This window comes from Oryctolagus cuniculus, chromosome 15 (assembly GCF_964237555.1).
Source record: "Oryctolagus cuniculus chromosome 15, mOryCun1.1, whole genome shotgun sequence".
In the NCBI taxonomy this organism is placed as follows: domain Eukaryota; kingdom Metazoa; phylum Chordata; class Mammalia; order Lagomorpha; family Leporidae; genus Oryctolagus; species Oryctolagus cuniculus.
Genome location: NC_091446.1, coordinates 29,404,696 through 29,426,040, shown reverse-complemented (window position 1 = coordinate 29,426,040; position 21,345 = coordinate 29,404,696). Strand labels below are relative to the sequence as shown.

At 45.1% G+C, this 21,345-nt stretch overlaps 1 protein-coding gene and 1 non-coding gene across 4 annotated transcripts in view; both read left to right on the top strand.

Moving 5' to 3' along the window:
- Positions 1-21,345, top strand: part of WNT8B (Wnt family member 8B) — a 49,166-nt gene that overhangs the window by 233 nt on the left and 27,588 nt on the right. For 2 of the 3 annotated variants that reach the window (XM_051823503.2, XM_051823504.2), the window contains exon 2: positions 1,117-1,157. The exons of the other annotated variant lie outside the window; for it this stretch is intronic. The gene's annotated coding sequence lies outside the window, so the exon portion shown is untranslated. The remainder of the gene's footprint in view (positions 1-1,116; positions 1,158-21,345) is intronic. 3 annotated transcript variants of the gene reach the window in all.
- On the top strand, positions 13,741-13,847 carry LOC127484310 (U6 spliceosomal RNA). Its single transcript, XR_007911179.2, has one exon. It is a non-coding gene; the product is annotated as a U6 spliceosomal RNA (small nuclear RNA).

The window sequence follows — 21,345 nt, the reverse complement described above, 5'->3', positions numbered from 1 at the left end:
TTCCCTGGCACCCCAAGTCTGACCCACTGGTTTAGGAAAGGTACCCCCTTCTCCAAGGGCTGGTGTCAGCCATTAGGTGTTGTCCCCAAACTTCCTGACCAGGAGAACCTCCTGGCCAGCTCTGCAATACACGCAGATTCCCAGACTTTATCCCAGGAAGCCGTGACCGGACATGCTGGGAAAGTCATCGGCCTTGAATCGGGGGCTGGTCCAGAGCAGTGGGGTCGCAGCCACTCCCTCAGGGTACAGACTGTTCCTTCTCCATCCCACTGCCTCACTTCACCAGCCTTAGGGGGGAAAAAAGGGAACAAAAGCAACCCTCCCTGGAGCATCACTGGTTTATTCAAGATATGGAGGGGAACAATATTTTTTTAAAAGGATGTATTTACTTATTTGAAAGGCAGAATTACCAACAGAGAGAGGGGTGGAGATAGAGATATCTTCCATCCTCTGGTTCACTCTCTAAATGGCTGCCAACGGTTGTGGTTGGGCCAGCCTGAAATCAGGAGCCAGGGGCTTCATCCGGGTCTCCCATGGGAGCATAGGGCCCCAAGTACAGGGCCATCCTCAGCAGTCTTCCCAGGCACATTAGCTGGGAGCTGGATTGGGAGTGGAGCAGCCAGGACACCAACTGGCATCCATATGTGATGCCAGTGTAGCGGGCAGCAGCTTAACCCACGGTGCCACAACACAGGCTCCTCGGGGGAAAAGTAATTTCAAGGGGAATCACCTCCCAGGACTCATGGGCACAGCTTCCAGTTCTCAATTCAGCAGCCACAAAAGACAGACTTACAGAGGCCTTGTTGCGTGCCAGTGAGTTCAGGACAGAGGCACACAGCGTGGTGGGCAAGTGTGTCATGGACGGCCTTTAGCACCTGCCTCCTCCCCGGGCCTCTGTCCAGGGCTTCCTCCAGCCTGCTGTGGGCAAAATGTCTGGCCCAGCACGTTAGAATCCCTGCGTGCCGGCCCCACTCCCGCCCAGGGACTGGTGAGGGAACGGGGCATCAGCTGTGTTCAGCGTCCTTCGGAACTGGGTTTGACTCCTCACTCAACAACATGCTTGCTGTGCAACAATGAAAATGTCACCTGACCTTTCTGAACTCTTATTTGTAACAGGAGGTGACCATTGTTGCTGCTGAAGGCTGTTAGAGACTCAGGTGAGCCAAGACAAGGTCCTTAGTGCCCTGCCCTGCACGTGGTGCTGGGGAAGTGTGAGTTGTGAACAGAGCGGTGTCCGCCCCAATGGTCCCCTTGTGCCTGGGTCTCCAGACCTCCCACTCCCACCTGGCTCATCTGAGCCCCAGGCGCCTGCTCCGCTCTTGTCCTAATGCCTGTGTTGAGGGGTCTGCTTGGCCTCGCCTCTCAGAACCTGCAGAGAAGGCAAAGTGAAGAAAGTGCTGGTCCCTCCCTGGAATCCCTGCGGATGGAGGCCACAGAGGTGTGTCTCAGTCCTCCATCCCCTGGCCGTCAGGACGCGGTGCTAGAACTCACTTAGCAGGAGTTTGCCAACATTGGCAAGGGGGTCACCAGGGGCGTGAGTGGAGGCGCAGGATCCCAGTGACTCCCTGTCCTGATGATGTAAATGTGGCGTGGAGCCCGGGAACTGCACTTGAATAGCTGACACCTGGGAGAAACTGGCCTGTGAAATACCCAGCCCCAGGGCATCACACCCTGCATGCCCCGGGGCCAGCGCCAATGCACTCAGGGGCAGGTGCAGTGCAGGAGAGCCTCCGGGCTGAGCGAGTGTGGCGGCCAAGTGCCTGCACTGTTCTTCCTCGATTTTCTGAAAGCACACTTCAGGGCACCTGGAACAGTCTTCTTCACAGAGAACATTTGTCTTTGACTGTCAGGGCTGAAGCAATAGCTCAGTGTGGTTCGGCCATTGTCTCTCCAGAGCCTCCAACAAGTATTCTCAGAACCTAATGGAATCCTCTGGTGCCTCAGCTCCTCACTTCCAATCATATTCCATATAAGAAAAAAATAACTTGAATTTCCTCAAAATTGAGAATTGCTCTTCTTTAAAAGATAAGCAAGAGACTAGGAGAATACATTTACAACTCACATATCTGAAAAAGGACTTATATCAGGGCTAGCACTGTCATGTAGTGAGCTAAGCCTCAGCATAAGGGCACCAGCTCAAGTCTTTGCTGCTCTTCTTCTGATCCAGCTCTCTGCTATGCTCTAGGAAAGCAGTGCAAGATAGACCAAGTTCTTCGGCCTCTGAAGCCATGTAGGAGACCTGGAAGAAGCTCCTGGCTCCTGATTGACCCAGCTCCACCCATTGTGGCCATTTGGGGAGTGAACCAGATGATGGAAAACCATTCTCTGTCTTTCCCTCTCTCTGTCTGTAACTCTGCCTCTCAGAAAAATTAATTGTTTTTTATAAAAAAGGGCTTGTGTCCCAAATAGAGAACTATCAGTAATAAGAAAGCAAACAACCCAATGTTTAAAATGGAGAAAAGAAGATACATGGATAGCAAGGAAGCACCCAGAAAGGTGCTCAAAATCATTAGCCAGCAGGGAAATGCAAATGAAAACCTTAGTGATATAGAACTATAATCCAGTGACCAACCATAGCAAGTGCTGGCAAGGACATGGAGCCACTGGACGTTACATCACAGCTGGTAGCTATGTAAAATGGTAAAATCACTTTGGAAAGAAAAGCTTAACAGTTTCTGAAAATATGTAGCACACACCTACCTTGTGACTCAACCGTTCCATCATTTCTAGGTATTTACCCAAAATAAATGAAAGCTTATGTCTATACAGGACTTGTTCCTAATGGCTAAAAGCAAACAAACCTGGAAACAATCCAGTGACCATCAACAGGTGGATAGGACAGAACATGGTGCAGTCATACAATGGAATAGTACAATGAAGTATGAACCACTGACCCAGGCAACAACCTGCAAGAATCTCAATACATTGTACTAAGGAAGCCAGACGACAAGAGAACACACTGCATGATTCCATTTATCTAACATTGTAGAAAATGCAGACCTAGCCGGAGTGCCACATCAGTGGTTGCCTGGGGATGGGATGCGGGATGGGAAGGAGGATTTGCGAAGAGGAATAAGGAAGCCGAGGCTTGATGGATGTCTTTGACTTCTTCATTGTGGTGATGGAGTCACAGGTGCACACCTGTGTGAAAACTTACAAATTGGACACTATACCAACTGTGCCTACCTTAAAGCTATTACATTTTTTGAAAAAATAATAAAATGCTGGCCGGCGCCGCGGCTCACTAGGCTAATCCTCCGCCTAGCGGCGCCGGCACACCGGGTTCTAATCCCGGTCGGGGCGCCGGATTCTGTCCCGGTTGCCCCTCTTCCAGGCCAGCTCTCTGCTGTGGCCAGGGAGTGCAGTGGAGGATGGCCCAGGTGCTTGGGCCCTGCACCCCATAGGAGACCAGGAGAAGCACCTGGCTCCTGGCTCCTGCCATCGGATCAGCGCGGTGCGCCGGCTGCAGCGCGCTGGCCGCAGCGGCCATTGGAGGGTGAACCAACGGCAAAAGGAAGACCTTTCTCTCTGTCTCTCTCTCTCACTGTCCACTCTGCCTGTCAAAAAAATAATAATAATAATAAAATGTCATAATTCCAACTGCGTAGTTATAGGTGACATGTGTGAGAACAACCATGCATGTCCACTTAAGGGACCGTGACTCAGGAAAGGCAGAGAAAGGAAGACTTACTAGCGATTTCCAAGATAGGGTGTGTTGCCGTTGATTTCTCAACAATGTTGCAGTGGATTAATTTGAGAGGAGCAGCGTGGTGGGGGCAAGAGGCGCGGAGTCACCACACAGACCCCGGGAGTCGGGTGAAAGCAGGCTTGAGGCGAGCAGCCCGCAGACTCATTTATTACAGTTGGAACAACATCTTATATAGCCAAAACCAGCCAATCTGGTCAAGGGGCGGTCTATGCCCCAACCAATCACAGCCTGTTGCCCGGCAGGCTCCATTGCCAGGTGGGTTTCAAAGCCATTCCTGAGTAACTGACACTCGCTTGCCAGTGGCCACCTTGGCATGGTCTTCTCATTCCACCATATTTCCCACTTTTTGTTTATTTTTGAGCAACGGGAGGTATGATTCTTGGCCATACCATTGTTGACCCCGTTTCCATGTGGTCTCCGTACGCAGCTGTGCCTGTCTTAGGCTGTCCCCCAGGGGATCTTACCCGTCATTGACTAACCAGCGCTCAAATCGAGAGTCCACAGGATTGCTTGCTCAGATAGGGGTAGGAATGAGGAATAATGGTTATCAGGAATGGCATGACCGCACACAGGCTGTGGGCCATTTGAGTGGCTGACCAGAGCTAGTGGGGTATAAAACAGTAACAGGCATGGCTATGGGCAGTTTCTCAGGGTAGGATGATAGGGCAGGTGCGTCTGCTAACAAGGTGGAGTCTCGGTCTTGTTCGGCTGGTTCTGATTGGCTGTCCGTTGCAGGCTTGATGTTTCTGGCTGGTACCCAAATGGGTTGTTCCGCATTCTCTGGAAAGACACAAGCATACCCTCGACCTTTGGTTAGCAGAGGGTGTGGTCCTTTCTATTCTCCTGTCAGGGGGTCTTTCCACCTAACCATAGGGGCTGGGGTCTTGGATGGAAAGGGTCCCCAGTGTTTATAAGCTGGGCTTATCCCTTGGAAATCAAAAGTAAGAAAATTGATAGTGAAAAGGACCTCAGTCAGAGCAGCCTGTGGGTCTGAAGGCATATGATTGTTTCTTTGTAAGAGATCTTTAATCGTCCTATGAGTTCTTTCAATGATTGCCTGTCCCTGTGGGTTGTATGGGATACCTGTGGTAGACTGTATGTTCCAAGATTTCAGGAAGGAATTTAATTCCTGTGATGTATACGCTGGCCCGTTATCAGTCTTTATGGTCCAGGGGACACCAAGGACCAGCATGGCTGATTTAACCACCTTTATCACATTACTAGCTTTTTCTCCGGATTGGGCTGTTGCAAATACAGCCTTTGAATAAGTATCTACCACCACATGGACAAACTTAAGTTTACCAAAGGAGTTAATGTGGGTGATGGCCACTTGCCATAGCTTATTAGGAGCAAGGCCTCGCGGGTTCACTCCTGCTTGTTGCAGTGGGCCTAACGGGGCGAGGGTTGCACAATTCTTGCAAGAGTGCACTAGGTGTTTGCATTGGCTCATTGTTAGCTCTGGGAAAAGCAATTTTATGCTGCTTGCTGACATATGAAATTTTTGGTGCAAAATACAGGCTTGTTCTAAGTGTCCAATGGAAGCCGTGTTGCAGGAGATAAGACGATCAACTTTTCTGTTGCCTTGGAAAATAAAGCCAGGTAATCCAGTATGTGATCTTACGTGTGATGGGTATTTTCTGTTTTCAGTTAGCTCTTTAAGTGTTGTGAATATCTGGTCAATTGGCTTATTGGTCGGGTTAAAGACTGCAAAAGGGATCGTCTTTGCTACCTGTACTGAGTATTTGCTGTCCGAAAATATATTTACCAGTCCATCTTGGCTAAGGAGTAGAACCTTGACTATTGCTCTTATTTCTCCCAACTGTACTGATCCCCCGTGGGGTTCTACATGGATCTTATCTTTTTCTGTTAAAGATTTGATCACTATTCCAAAGAGTGACTTGTTGGCATCCGTAAATGCACTTGGTGCCATGGGTATAGGTTGATTAGCAGGGAAAGCATGTTTTGGATAGTCTATTTCTAAGGTTTGTAGTGTCTGGAGTAGCCTGTCTGCTGGCAGGTGATTGTCAATCTGTCCTGGAAATTTTATCATTAAAATTTGAAAGAGTGTGCTATTCTGCATCAATGTCAACAGTTCTAATTGTGATAGTGGTAGGACCACTATGTCTGACTCTGTGTTAAATATCTTTTTTTTTTTTTGACAGGCAGAGTGGACAGTGAGAGAGAGAGACAGAGAGAGAAAGGTCTTCCTTTGCCGCTGGTTCACCCTCCAATGGCCGCCGCTGCAGCCGGCGCACCGCGCTGATCCTGGCAGGAGCCAGGAGCCAGGTGCTTTTCCTGGTCTCCCATGGGGTGCAGGGTGTGTTAAATATCTTATTGGTTGGCTGGTGCCGTGGCTCAAGACTAATCCTCCACCTTGCGGCGCCGGCACCCCGGGTTCTAGTCCCAGTCGGGGCACCAGATTCTGTCCCGGTTGCCCTTCTTCCAGGCCATCTCTCTGCTGTAGCCAGGGAGTGCAGTGGAGGATGACCTAAGTACTTGGGCCCTGCACCCCATGGGAGACCAGGATAAGTACCTGGCTCCTGCCATCAGATCAGCGCGGTGCGCCGGCCGCGGTGGCCATTGGAGGGTGAACCAACGGCAAAAAGGAAGACCTTTCTCTCTGTCTCTCTCTCTCACTGTCCACTCTGCCTGTCAAAAAATTTAAAAAAAAAATCTTATTGGTATAATATCTTAATTTAAGTCCCATCATAAGGATGGCATCTACTTTGTTTACTATTTTACAATAGCTCCAGGCTATGTGCACCCAAAAAAGTGTTCCGTGTTGTTGCCAAATAACTCCTAAGGGGGCCTTGAGGGTAGATATGGTTATGGCAAATAGAGGCACCTGAGGGTCATATCGAAAGGTTTTTAAATTTGATAACTGGGTGTTAATCTTTTCTATAGTGGATTTGGCTGTAGGTGTCAATGTGATTTTTGAAGAAGGACTGTTTCCCTTAGTAAATCGTATAGCCGTCTAAGTTCTGCAGGTGTTAGGGGAAGGAAGGGCCTCAGCCAATTGATATGGCCACATAGTTGCTGAAGTTTATTAAGTGAGTATTTATGCTTGACTTTTAGGTTTGGGTCCATTGGAGACATATGGGAGGAGATTTGATAACCCAAGAATTGAAAGGGAGGAAAATGTTGTACCTTTTCTGTGGCAATAGATAAACCCAGGAATTGTAAATTTCTTACTGTCTCACTTAGACAGGCATTCAGAATTGCTGCATTCTTGTGAGCAAGTAAGATATCATCCACATAATGTATGACCAAGCACTGATCTTTAAGTGTGCTGGTCGCATGAGAAACGTACCTTTGGCAAATGGCCGGGCTATTTTTCATGCCTTGTGGGAGTACTGTCCACTGGAATCTCTTTGCAGGGAGCTGGAAACTGGGCTCCCACACTGTAAAGGCAAAGTAAGCCTTATCCTGCTCCACAATGGGAATGGAAAAGAAGCAATCCTTGATATCAATGGTAAACTATGTGGTATCCATTAGGAATGGCCCCTGGATGGGGAATGCCAGCCTGGAATGTTCCCATCTTTTTTATATTTTTGTTAATGGCTCTCAAATCCTGTAGAAGCCTATATTTTCCCTGGTGTTTTTTTTTTGTTTTTTTTTTTGTTTGTTTGTTTTTTGTTTTTTTTTTTTTTTTTTGTATCACAAAAATGGGTGTGTTATGAGGGCTAATAGAGGGTTCTATGTGTCCCTTTTCCAGTTGTTCCTGTACTAATTCTTTAAGGATGCTAAGTTTGGGTTGTATTATTGGCCACTGCTCTACCCAGATGTTTCCTGTTTTTTCCCATTCAATGGGGATTGGGCTTGGCTTTTGTATGAGGTGAGCAGTGGTCCCTAGAATTGGGGGGGACTCTTACTTGTAGGTTCTCCATTAAAGCTGCTGACTTGTGGAGATTTGTGATCTGTAGTAAGGACTGTTTGCATTTGTGAGAGCACATCTCTCCCCCATAAGGTCATGGAAACCTCAGCAATTAGTGGAAAGATGGTTCCTGTATCTCCATTGTCATCTCACCAAGTTACAGGTGTGATGACCTGATCAGCCAATTTTAATCCTCCAGCACCTTGGAGGTCAGGTCCGGGTGCTGTCTTCCAATGTTGTATTTTTCTTGCGTCCCTAGCTTTTAAGACAATAACATCTGCTCCTGTATCAATTAAACCCACAAAGGCAATGTCATCTAAATATAGGGTCAATTTCAGCCTCAGATTGAAGATAGGCAACGACCAGTTAATGGTGGTGGGACTCCCTCTTACTTGCTGGGCTGAGGGCCGTCCCACTGGGAGTTGAAAGGTTTGGTCTTGCAATCTTTTGCCCAGTGAAAGCCTTTTTTACATCTGGGACACAGCATTCTGGGCTTGCCCCATTTTGCAGCGTTTGGGCAGTTTCGCCGTAGGTGTCCTATTTCCTGGCATCCCCAACAAACTGGAGGGTCATTAGACTTCTTTGTGCTCAATTTGTTAATGGCTGCAGTCAGGGCCTATATGGGTGTATCAGCAAGGTTTACCTCCTTTGTGGCTACTATCCATTTAGAAATGTCTTCATTACAGACTGGGGCGATTGCTGCTTTTGCCTCTTTGGTAGCACCTTCCCAAGCTAATTGTTTGACCAAATTGTCTTGATCGGGGCCAAGCAGTAGTCTTTTCTCTACTGCCTCCAAGACTCTGGCAAGGAAATTGGGGAACCATTCGCCTGGGCCTTGAACTAGATTTCTAAAGAGCTGACTATAATCAGGAGGATTTATATTTTTTAAGGCTTTAATCACCAAATCTCTGACCTGATCAAAATAGGCAACTACTCCAATGTGGGCCTGTTCTTGAGGATATATGTAGGTGCCACGGCTTGTAAGCATATCAAAGGTTACTGCTGTTCCATAGGCAGCATTATTCCTTGCCACAGTTTCAGCCTCTTCCTGATAGGAGGCTTTCCACTGTAAAAACTGTGATCTCAACAAACATGCCTTGAGCAGTGCAACCCAGTCAAAATGAGTTTGAAGGTTTGCTGCCCATTGTGTGAGCACTTGTTCAAAGTAGGGAGAGTCAGGACCTGACTCTTGAGAAGCCTTTTTTAGCATAGTAAGTTCATTTATGGGTGTTGGAATCCAGGGCCTGAATTCTGCATCCGCTCCTACATTAACAGTAAATGTGCAGGTGGGATGGGGTCTAGTGGCTGCCCTGAGAGCCTGGGGTGCCAGAGTACTGCCACAAATGTGGGGATCCTCACTGGGTGCGGATGGGATGACCTCGAATGAGTTATTGTCTAGAGGTCCTCTAAGTTCATCCCACGGGTATGTGGGGGGTAGCTGACTAGGCATTGCTACCTTGTTTGCTACCTTGTTTTTTTCACTGTGGGAGCTCTCTCTCCCTAAGTCATCAACCATTGTCTGTGAGACAGGGACCTGGAGTGTCAGGCTCTTTTCACTCACAGATTCACTATCTTTGATAATCTGCACAGGATTCTGAGAGGGGGGTATCTTTCCCATGTCTGAGCGCTTAAGAGCGGCACAGCATGCCAACTCTAGCCAAAGGAAAAACACGTACAGCACTGCTGCCATAACAAAATTAAATTCCTAGCACCTCAGCTGTTTATGGCATTTTGCAGGTTTCCCTACGTTAGACAAACAGATAGTGGTGTATCAGATCGTAAGTATGTCCTGTGCTTAGTGGGGGACTTTCTTGATTCGTTAGGTCAAGGCCGTATGCCCACACGGTGTCTCCAGAGTGTCACCTCTCTCAAGTGAGGGAAGATGACTTGGTTCTGAATTCTGGGATGATCAGTCCCTTATGTGAATTCGACGAGCGAACCGAAAGTAAAAGGAGGAGCCGAGAAGTGACATACGCTTCTGGGCGGTGTGTGCCTAACCTGGGGTCACTTAGACCGAGGACATGGACAAGGAAAGGGGCATAGGAGGAGGTTCTGTGCTCACCCTCACAGAACCAAACAGCACACAAAACACTGAGGGGCCTTCTTGCCAAAATCCAGGGGGGACACGCTGTCTTTCTCTCAGTCACATTGGTGCACCAGAAGTTGCTGTTGATTTCTCAACAATGTTGCAGTGGATTTGTTTCTGAGAGGAGCAGCATGGTGGGGGCAAGAGGCGCGGAGTCACCACACAGACCCCGGGAGTCGGGTGAAAGCAGGCTTGAGGCGAGCAGCCCGCAGACTCGTTTATTACAGTTGGAACAACATCTTATATAGCTAAGACCAGCCTATCTGGTCAAGGGGAGGTCTATGCCCCAACCAATCACAGCCTGTTGCCCGGCAGGCTCCATTGCCAGGTGGGTTTCAAAGCCATTCCTGAGTAACTGACACTCGCTTGCCAGTGGCCACCTTGACATGGCCTTCTCATTCCACCACAAGGGTGCCTGGTAGGCTATTTATTTCCTAGCATGCAGGTCCCTCCCCCAGTTCCTCACTGGCTGGGTAACTGTGGGCTTACAATCTTCCCAGCGTTTGCTTCAGCTGTTTTGGCCATTCCTAGCATCCTGTTTACCTCAGAACTTTCCAGGTGCATGCAACCTAAATGTTGTGCCAGCTAGGTCCGTGTAACGTTCCATGCATCTGCAGGTTGTTATGCTAGCTAGTTGTGGACTCAGCTAAACACCTTCCTTTGGAAATGAACCAAACGTTTACTTCACACGATACGCTGCTTCGTGGGAGTTCTTATCTTCTCAGAGTTTTAGATGGTTACCTACTAGAAACGAACTAACATGGCTCTCCTTAGAAAGCTAATGCCTATGGAACAATGGTCATTTACTTTGTAGAAGCTCAATAAACAGGTGATTTTGGAAGACAACATTGATGGGAGTAGAGCGTCTCACCCAGTTCCCAGATCTCCATCTAGGGATTGCAGTGTTCTCAGAGTGAGGGCCTGGGGAGTGTCTGAGGAGAAGGAATAGCCGTGGCTGATGGGAAACCCAGCATTGAAACGCTCTCACTGGGAGCCGTCCAGGCTGGGGCTCAGGAGGATCTAGGTTGCTAAACGATAAAGACAGTGGCCAGGCAAGGAACCGCTGACATGCACAGGTGAGGTGTGACTGCTTCCCTCCTCCCTCGCTCACTAGCAGTGGTCCTAGCAGTAGCAGGTGGGGCAACTTTGGGTATTACTTGGTGCTCGTCTTTTTGAAAATGCGGAGCATACTTCTTCAGAGGCCCAGAGTGAAATAAAACCCCAGAGGGGTTCTGCAAGAGCTGGTTTTTGGACAAGCTCGCGGGGCCACCAGACCTCCTGTGTACTCAGCAGGATCTGAGCTGAGTGGTTGGCATCTGTCTGTCTCCTAGACTTGTCTGCGATTCACCAATCTCAGGCCTCCTCCCCTTTCTCTGCAGCCTGGCCCTTAGCAGTTGCTGTTGCTGGCAACAAGAATTTGCCTTTATTATTCTTTCCTTCTAATGTGGTTAAACATTTTTAAAAAGCACATAAAACTTAGCATTTTAGCCATTTTTCAGTGTATAGCCCAGTAGTGTTAAGGATATACGCATGGTTGTGAAACAGATCTGTCCTCTGCCCTCTTTCCCCAAACTATCTTGTTCCTGATACCCCCATTTTCTCCTAGTAGGCAGACCAGTCATTCAGATTCAGAATCTCAGCATCAACCCTCAACTACTTGTACCCCACTTACTAACTCCTATCAGTTCCACCTGCAAATTCTGTTACTTTAATCAGCCTCCGAATGTCTTTCATCTCCTCCTTCCCTTCCTTTCCAGTCCCTGTATCTCTGTCCTTGTGTAATGCTATTACTTCTTTCATGGACAGTTTCATAAGCAATTTTCCTGTCTCTAAAATCTCTCCCCATTGACCCATTCTTTACCAAATTCAATGTCTATAATTTTTTTTGGTCATGTTATCTCTATTCAGACAAAGTTTCAGTGTCTCCCCCTATGAAATAAAATGAAGTGTCCCCGCCCAGCATCCCAGCTGCCGTACAATCTGCCCTGACTTATCTATCTAGCCTTGCAGCCAGTCTGCATGGTGTGACTTCAGGGAATTGCCTAGAAGAAAGGGCCATTGTCGATGTACAAAGCAGGGAATGCGTCTCCAGCAAGGCACTGCCATAACACCAGTGTGACACTGATTGGATTAGTGCTTATTTCAAAGAATGCCTTTCCTGTCCCCAAACAATGTGAGTATACACACCATTGTGAAATCACAGGCACTAAGAGTGAAATATTCCTGTTTCTTGCATTTCTACATGATTTTTCTTTGGAAAATCATGGAACCAAAGACTGGAAAAATCTGCTCTGTCCACTTTCCTATGTGTTCAGTGTGTTCATTCCTTTAGTGAAATACCACCATCTTTCACCTGGACCACCACATGAATATTATTTTATTTTAAAGTGTGTCTGCAATGAAAGTGCTCTCAGGTACCTGGCAAAAGCAAAAGCTTTTAGACTGGTCTCAGAGGATTTCAGAAGATGTAGTTAGAAGCAAAACAGTCTCACAGTAGAAACTCATAAAAATAATTACAACAATAATTATAAACAGATAAAACTTAATGAAATGAACATATTGAAATTTAAACTCAACATAAATGTTTACTAGCATACGAGGTGTCAAGAAAAAGTGAGCCAGTTAATTGTAAGAGAGATGTAAATAAATTATCTAAAATGTAATAAGTCTGATTTTAAAGTAAATAGAAATTATGTTATAAAAATTAAAGAAAAAAGAAGAAAGGGGGGATTGAGGGAGGGAGAGAGGGAGATATGGTTATCTTAGAATTTTATGAAGTACATAAATCTGTTCTCTTCATATTAATAAAAATTTTAAAAACAAAAAAGACAAAGATATGCAAAAAATGAAAAAGAGATAAAGGAGGATACAGAAAAAAATTACTAACATTAAATCACAATTAAAGAAGAGGAGGAGTGAACTAATAGGGCAAATGAAATGTCTGAAGAGATAATACCTGAGAATTTTCTAGAACTAATTTACAAACACAATGTCACAGATTCACAAAATCTTAAAAATTACAGTAAAGTTAAGTAAAAAGAGATCCACTTTTAGAAATAGCATGGTGAAACTGCAAAATACCCAGAGCAAAAAGAATGTCTTAAAAGCAGCCAGAAAACCACGACTTTGAAAGGAACGATTATTAGACTTACAGCTGACATTTTGAGAGGAACAATGAAAATCAGAAACTAGTGGAATAATCTCTTTAATATGCTTAAATAAAATATAATCCTACAATTGTGTATTCAGTGACTCTACCTTTTAAAAACAAAAAATACAGAAAATTTTCATACAAAAACTGAGAAATTTTGTTGTCAACATGTTCACTACAAGGACTTTTTAAAAATTTTACCCACCCTTTAAGAGCTCATCCTTTTAAAATTATTTATTTACTTATTTTATCTAAAAGACAGAAATAAATGGAGGGATCTCATCCACTAGTTCATTCCCCAAATGCCCTCAACATCCAGGATTGGGCCAGGCCAAACTAGGAGCCTATAACTCAGTCTAATCCTCCCACATGGGTAGCAGGACCCAACTATTTGAGTCATCACCTGCTGCTTCCTCGAGTGTGCAGTAGCAAGAAGCTGAAATCAGGAGCAGAGCCAGAACTTAACTCTAGCCACTGCAATGCAGATACCACAGATGGTGTTTTAACTGCTACGCCAAATGCTCACTCCTAGAAACTTTTTTTAAAAAATTAATTTGAAAGGCAGAGAGACACAAATAGAGCTTCTGTCCACTAGTTCATGTTCCAAATGCCTGCAACAGCTGGAGGTAGGCCAGAACTGCAGCCAGGAGCCAGGAACTCAGTCCAAGTTTCCCACATGGGTAACAGGAATCCAAGTAATTGAAACATCATTGTTGCCTCCCAGGATCTGTGTCGGCAAGAAGCTGGAGTCAGGAGTTGGAGCCAGGACTCTAATACTGCTTTGGGATGAGGGTGTCTTAACCAATGAGCTAAATGCCCACTTTCACTACAAGAATTTTAAAAGGTATACTTTAGATAGAAGGAAAGTGATCTATTTCTAGATTCAAAAGATAAAACAGTAGTAAAAAAAAAGACAAATAGTGCTCACTTCGGCAGCACATATACTAAAATTGGAATGATACAGAGAAGATTAGCATGGCCCCTGCGCAAGGATGACACGCAAATTCGTGAAGTGTTCCATATTTTTAAACTGTTGAAATCCTTACTTAATGTATACTAAGCTGATCTTCTGTATATTAAGATAATCGAAAATGAATCTTGATGTGAATGGAAGGGGAGAGGGAGTGGGAAAGGGGAGGGTTGTGGGTGGGAGGGATGGTATGGGGGGGAAGCCATTGTAATCCATAAATCGTACTTTGGAAATTTATATTCATTAAATAAAAGTTTAAAAAAAAGACAAATAAGTGCATGAACTTAAAAATGTAATGACTAGATGAAAGTATAATGACCATGTTTTGTGAGGCTTAAATAAAACAAAATAGAACTGAAGCCCATAACAACAAAAGCTTCAGAGTTGGGAGGCCAGTCATTGACCTTAAACTTCTCTGCAGTACTTTTATTGTCAGGAATGTGGTGAAGACATTAATTAACTCTCCACTTGGAAAAGTCTAGTGCAGCTGATAAAATATCAAGGGTAAACACTAAAAGAGTAAAGAGAATATATAACTTCCATATTACTAGAGGGAGATTAGAAATGAAAAAAAAAGTTAAACAACTTAAGGCAAAAAAGGACAAGAAAATTATATGGGTGAAGGGAATGATGGAACAAATAGAAAAACACCAAAATAATGGTAGGCAGAAATCAAAGTATTTCAGTAATCACAATAAAGGTAAATGGAATAAATTGGCCCCTTTAAGGCAAAGATGGAGTGACTGAAGGTAAGTCTACCTAAGTGAGGTTTACATAGACACATAAGAGATACGGATATAGAAAGTCTGGAAGTAAGAGGATAGAAAAAATACACTAACAGCATCTGGGTTTGCTACATTAGTATCAGACAAAATAGTTTTTTTTTAAAGATTTATTTATTTGAAAGAGTTACACAGAGAGAGAAGGAGAGGCAGAGAGAGAGAGAGAGCACTTCCACCTGCTGGTTCACTCCCCAATGGCTGCAATGGCTGGAGCTGTGCCAATCCAAAGCCAGGAACCAGGAGCTTCTTCTGGGTCTCCCACATGGGTGCAGGGCCCCAAGGACTTGGACCATCTTCCAGTGCTTTCCCAGGCCATAGCAGAGAGCTGAATCAGCAGTGGAGCAGCCAGGACTTGAACCAGCGCCCACATGGGATGCCGGCACTGTAGGTGGCAGCTTTACCAGCTATTCCACAGCACTGGCCCCAGACATAGTTTTTAAGGAAAAGGCATTGCTGGAGAGAAAAAAAAATTAATCAGGAGAGTTTAACAGTTCTAAACAACATAATTCCTAAGTTTGATTTACTGGACTTATGCAGAAGATACTCAACAGTTATGAAGTTTATATTCTCTGAGAATCAAAAAGAATTTAGAACCAAGTGACATAATTATGACACATATGGGGTACAGTTAAAGCAGAGCAATGAAATTTATATACTTAAATGCTTGTATTTGACAAGATGGTCAGAATAATGTGCCTGAGTGTCCTTCCAGCGTAGCAGTTGGCTTCTCTTAGGGCAAGTGACAGGAGAGTAAGAACAAAATGGGGTATGACTCAAGAAGTGCAGCAAAAACAAATAGAACAAACCCAAAGAAACTGAATAAAATAAAGGAAATGATAAAATCAGAAAATACTCATCATACTTTACAAAGCAACTTCTATGTGCCAGACATTATTCTAAATTATTAGCATTTATTAACTTAAGAAAATGATACAGCAGGGAAGATCGACAAAATCAAATTTTGTTTTTAAGGGGAAAAAAGTCATTAAACTCTACAAATGTCTGATAGGACTGAACACAACCAGTGTATGTGGGGCAGCAAGAGGCGGGGTGGTAGGGAGCAGTGTGTCCAGGCAATAATAAGTGTGAAAGTGAGAAAAACATAGATATGGAAGAGATTAAATAAATAATAAGTATGTATTGGGAACAAATTTGGAAACATACACCAAATTAACCACATTCCAGAAGAAATATAACTTGCTAAGACTGAGTCAAGAACCGCCGGCGCCGTGGCACAATAGGCTAATCCTCCGCCTTGTGGCGCCAGCACACTGGGTTCTAGTCCCGGTTGCCTCTCTTCCGGGCCAGCTCACTGGTATGGCCCGGGAGTGCAGTGGAGGATGGCCCAAGTCCTTGGGCCCTGGAGAAGCACCTGGCTCCTGCCTTCGGATCAGTGCAATGTGCTGAACCAACAGCGAAAGGAAGACCTTTTTCTCTGTCTCTCTCTCACTGTCCACTCTGCCTGTCAAAAAAAAGAGAGACTGAGTCAAGAAGAAATAAAAACTATGAATAATCCTATAACCATTAAGGCACTGAAACAATAGTTAAAACACTGTCCACACATTTAAAGGCCAAATGATTGAAACTTACATAAATCAGTGCAACATACAGAAAAGGCTAAATCACTTGCAAAGTTTTGTGATGTCCAAATGCCAAATTATCTTTAGTTTTTTAAAAATATAATGGAAATTGGGGAGGGGATAGATGATAGATAGATGGGGTGGGGGAGAGAAAATGAGAGAGAGAGACAGAGAGACAGAGGATCTTCCATCTGCTGGTTTATTTCCCAAATACCTGTAGCAGCCAGGGTTGGGCCAGTCTGAAGACAGAAGTTTGGAGCTCCATTCAGGTCTCCCACGTGGGTGGCAGGGACCTAAGTACTTCAGTCATCCTCTGCTGCCTCTCAGGATGTATCAGTAGGAAGCTGGGTTGGAATCCCCAGAGTCACCAGGAATCGAACCAGCTCTCTGATATGGTATGTGGGCATTGCAAGTGGAGGCCTAACCCCCTGAGCCTCAATGCCTTTCCTGATACCAAAGTTTTGCAGACTTTACAAGAAAGAAAATTTTGTCGGGTCCGGTGCTGAGGCATAGTGGGTAAAGCCGCCGCCAGCAGTGCTGACATCCCATATGGGCACCAGTTCGAGTCCTGGCTGCTCCATTTCTGATCCAGCTCTCTGCTATGGCCTGCGAAAGCAGTAGAAGATGGCCCAAGTCCTTGGGCCTCTGCGCCCACGTGGGAGACCCGAAAGAAGCTCCTGGTTCCTGGCTTCAGATTGGCGCAACTCTGGCCATTGCAGCCAATTAAGGAGTAAACCAGCGGATGGAAGCGCTTGCTCTCTCTCTCTCTTTCTCTCTCTCTGCCCGCCCCCTTCTCTCTGTGTGTAACTTTCAAATAAATAAATCTTTAAAAAAAGAAAATTGTGTCATATTCACTCAATAACATAGAGGCAAAATCCTAATAAAATGTTAGAAAACTAACTCTAATAATATACAAAAGTGACAATACCTTATGACCAAGTTTGGTTTATCCTAGGAATGAAAACTTGGTTTAACATTCAAAAAGGTCAACCAATATAATTCATCACATTTTCACGTCGCAGAAAAATAGTATGTTCATTCAATACAAAGATAAAATGCATATGGTAAAATTCAATGTCAATTCATTATTTTTAAAAAATATCCTATAAAACTAAGGATAGATGTGAACTGTGTTAGCCTGGCAACGCCTCTATAAAACCTCTCTGTATTAAAAAAAAACTCTTTGTATTAGTTATCCATTGATACGTAACAAGTTATGCCAAAGCTCAATAGCTTAACACAATAGTATATGTTTCTGTTCTCACTCAGTTTCCATGGGTCAGAAATCCAGGGCAACTTCGCTGGGTGGTTGTAGCTCAGGGTTTCTCCTGAGGATGCAGTCCAGAGTGTGGCCAGTGTTTACTCGTCTGCAGGCTTGGCTGGAACTGGAGGAACCTCCTCCAGTGTGGCTCACTCCCAGAGCTGGAAAACTGATGCTGGCTGCATGTGCGAGGCCTCCTGGCTGCAGCGACTTTTTCTTGGGCTGCTTGAGGGTCCCACAGCAAGGGAACCAAGAAAGAGCAGGGTGCAAACAGAGTATCTTTTCTGAACCAGCCTCAGAAGTCACACAGTATTGTTTCTACAATATCCTGTTTCACAGGTCAGCCCTCTTCAGCTTTGGGGTGTGAATATCATTAAGCAAAAATGTCACATCAACTATCTTATTTCATGATTAAACATGATGGTTATTCCCTTTAATTTTTTTTTTAAGATTTATTTATTTATTTGAAAGTCAGAGTTACACAGAGAGAGGAGAGGCAGAGAGAGAGAGAGGTCTTCCATCCGCTGGTTCACTCCCCAATTGGCCGCAATGGCCGGAACTGTTCTGATCTGAAGCCAGGAGCCAGGAGCTTCTTCCGGGTTTCCCACGCAGGTGTAGGGGCCCAAGGACTTGGGCCATCTTCTACTGCTTTCCCAGGCCATAGCAGAGAGCTGGATTAGAAGAAGAGCAGCCGGGACTAGAACCGGCACCCATATGAGATGCTGGCACTTCAGGCCAGGGCATGAACCCGCTGCGCCACAGTGCTGGCCCCCATATTCCCTTTAATTTCACGAACTCTGATATCTGAGATACAAGGGATAAGGATGTCCGTACAAAAAGAAAAGCTAAATCCACCAAAAGAGACTTGATGAGTACTTTTATTAGATCCATAAAAGAAATGCCACACTGAAGTTTGAGTGAAGAAACTAGGTTAAATGGATCTAATCTACATGAAAAAATATCTAAAGAAGAAAAAAGGAAGATGTAGAGCTATGCATAGCATAAGATTGCATGTATACACATTTATTTTTAAATATTTGTTTATTTGAAAGGCACAGTGACAGAGACAGAAAGAGGGAGAGATATCTTCTGTCCTCTGGTTTACTCTCCCAAATGGCTGCAACAGCTGGGGTTGGGCCAGGACAAAGCCAAGAGCCTGGAACTCCACCCAGGTTTCACATGTGAGTGGCAGGGGCCCAAGGCTTTGAGTCATCATCTGCTGCCTCCCAGGATTCATTAGCAGGAAGCTGGATTGGAAGCCAGGTAGCTGGCATTGGAACTGTGAAATAGATGTTATTTATCATATGTTAATTCGAATTCCTTACTGGTAACTTCTTTTTAAAAAAAATTTATTTATTTATTTGAAAGTCAGAGTTACACAGAGAGGGAGACACAGGGAGAGATTGAGAGAGAGAGAGAGAGAGAAATCAATCTTCCATCCACGAGTTCACACCCCAGATGACCACATTGGCCAGAGCCGGGCTGATCCTAAGCCAGGAGCCAGGAGCCTTCTCAGGGTCTCCCATGCCAGTGCAGGAGCCTAAGCACTTAGGCTTTCTGCTGCTGCTTTCCCAGGCACATTAACAGGAATGCTGGATCAGAAGTGGAGCAGGGGGCTTGAGCACCTGCCTGCGGCACCAGCATCCCATATGGGCACTGGTTCGAGTCCCAGCTGCTCCATTTCCAGTCCAACTCCCTGCTGATGGCCTGGGGAAACAATGGAGGATAGCCCATGCGCTTGGGCCTCTGCACCTGCGTGGGAAACCTGGAGGAGGCTCCTGGCTCCTGGCTCCTGCCTTTGGATCAGTGCAGCTCTGGCCAATGCGGCCATTTGGGGAGAGAGCCAGTGGATGGAGGACCTCTCTCTCTCTGTGTCTTCCTCTCTCTGTCTGTAGCTATGCCTCTCAAGTAAATAAATAAATCTGAAGAAGGAGAAGGAGAAGAAGAAAAGAAAAAGAAGTGGAACAGCCAGGACTCAAACTGGCACTCATATGGGATGCCTGCACTGTAGGCTGTGGCCTAACCCACTGTACACCACAGTGTTGGCCCCTCCACAAACTTTTTGAAGCAACCTCCTCCTCATATAAACAATTATCATATTCATGCTTTCTCAGGAAAAAAATAACAAAGCAAATGTGCCACTGTCAAAGTTTTAAATAAAGAGGAAAGAATACAGCAGAGGCCAGCACATTAACAATTTAAGAGTAATATCACTAGGGATATTAACTGTTTTGCTTTTCTGCCCTCTGCCTTAATTTCCACACTTTTAGGTATAAAGAATATTCTCAGGCAAACACCTTCAGAAAACAAACTAGAATAGAAAAGATTCAGAAATTTGAGTGAAGATTAAGAAATACGAAATGTTAGAGAGCTCAGAATATCTTATTTTTCAATATCTATAATAGTAATGGGTATTGAATCAGGTACTGTAGTTCATTTGGGGGGCAATAATGCAAATGTAGTTCATTTTCACATGGGACTCCTGATTTGAGGGCAGCACGGGGAAATGCCAGAGCTAGAAGTTAAAGATGATGAGTAGAGATGAAAAGGAATGTAGGCCGGCACCGTGGCTCACTAGGCTAATCCTCCGCCTGCAGCACCAGTACCCTGGGTTCTAGTCCCAGTTGGGGCGGCAGATTCTGTCCCATTTGCTCCTCTTCCAGTCCAGCTCTCTGCTGTGGCCCAGGAAGGCAGTGGAGGATGGCCCAAGTGCTTGGGCCCTGCACCTGCATGGGAGACCAGGAGGAAGCACCTGGCTCCTGGCTTCGGATCGGCACAGCATGCCAGCCGTGGCGGCCATTTGAGGGTTGAACCAACAGAAAAGGAAGACATTTCTCTCTCTCTCTCTCTCTCTCTCTCTCTCTCTCTCTCTCTCCCTCTCACTGTCTAACTCTGCCTGTCAAAGGAAAGGAAAGAAAAGGAAAGGGAAGGGAAGGAAAGGGAAGGATTGTAAAGTTGAAAACGGAAGCCAGCATTGTGATATAGTGGGCAAAGCTGCCACCTGCAACACCGGCATCCCATAGGGCACTGGTTCAAGTCCCGGCTGCTCCACTCCTGATCCAGCTCCCTGCTAATGTGCCTGGGAAAGCAGCAGGAGATGGTCCAAGTGCTTGGGCCCCTGCACCCATGTGGGAGATCCAGAAGAAGCTCCTCGCTCCTGGCTTCAGCCTGATCCAGCAGATGGAAGATCTTTCTCTCTCTCCATCTCTCCCTTTCTGTTAACTCTGACTTTCAAATAAATAAATAAATTTTAAAAAATAACATTGAAAGCAATGTTAACTTTATTTATAATCTACACCCCTGAGAGATACTTCATTTAAGGAGTCTTCCTATTTTTTTATTAACCAGTATCCAAGTGGTTGAATTAGCAATACTTATCTAAATTAGACTGAAAACAACCTTAGTATCAGCAAAATAAGATTACTTAGTACACCTGACAATTTATACTACCCATTCTTGAGAAAGGAAGAGAGAGATTTTTAGTCCCTAACATGGTAAATTGTACATAATATTAAAAGAAAGCCATTTGCAAAGTATGTTCTATGCAATCTCATTTTTGTAAATAATGTGTACATACATATTACTATTCATGCATGCATATGAAAAACCGGAAAGAGCATCCAGAACTTAACAGTAGTTTTCCTGGAAAAGGAAGGAGACACACCAAAGGGGACTTGCCTTCGTGCTTTGTATATTTCTGTTATGTTTAAGTCTTCGTACTAAAAATGAAGTGATTTTGTACAAAACAATGAAGTGTCAGATTTTTCCTTAGTGGGAGAAATTCTGAGGGGATGAGATGGTGCCTTAAGGAACTTGTTTTAAATTAGTTCTCCACTTTTTCACAAAAATCGCCCAAAGTTTCCCATCTCCTGGGAATTCCCTAGGCAAGGCGAAGGCAAGCTCTTGGCCGCAGCGGCCGTCGTTGGGAGAGA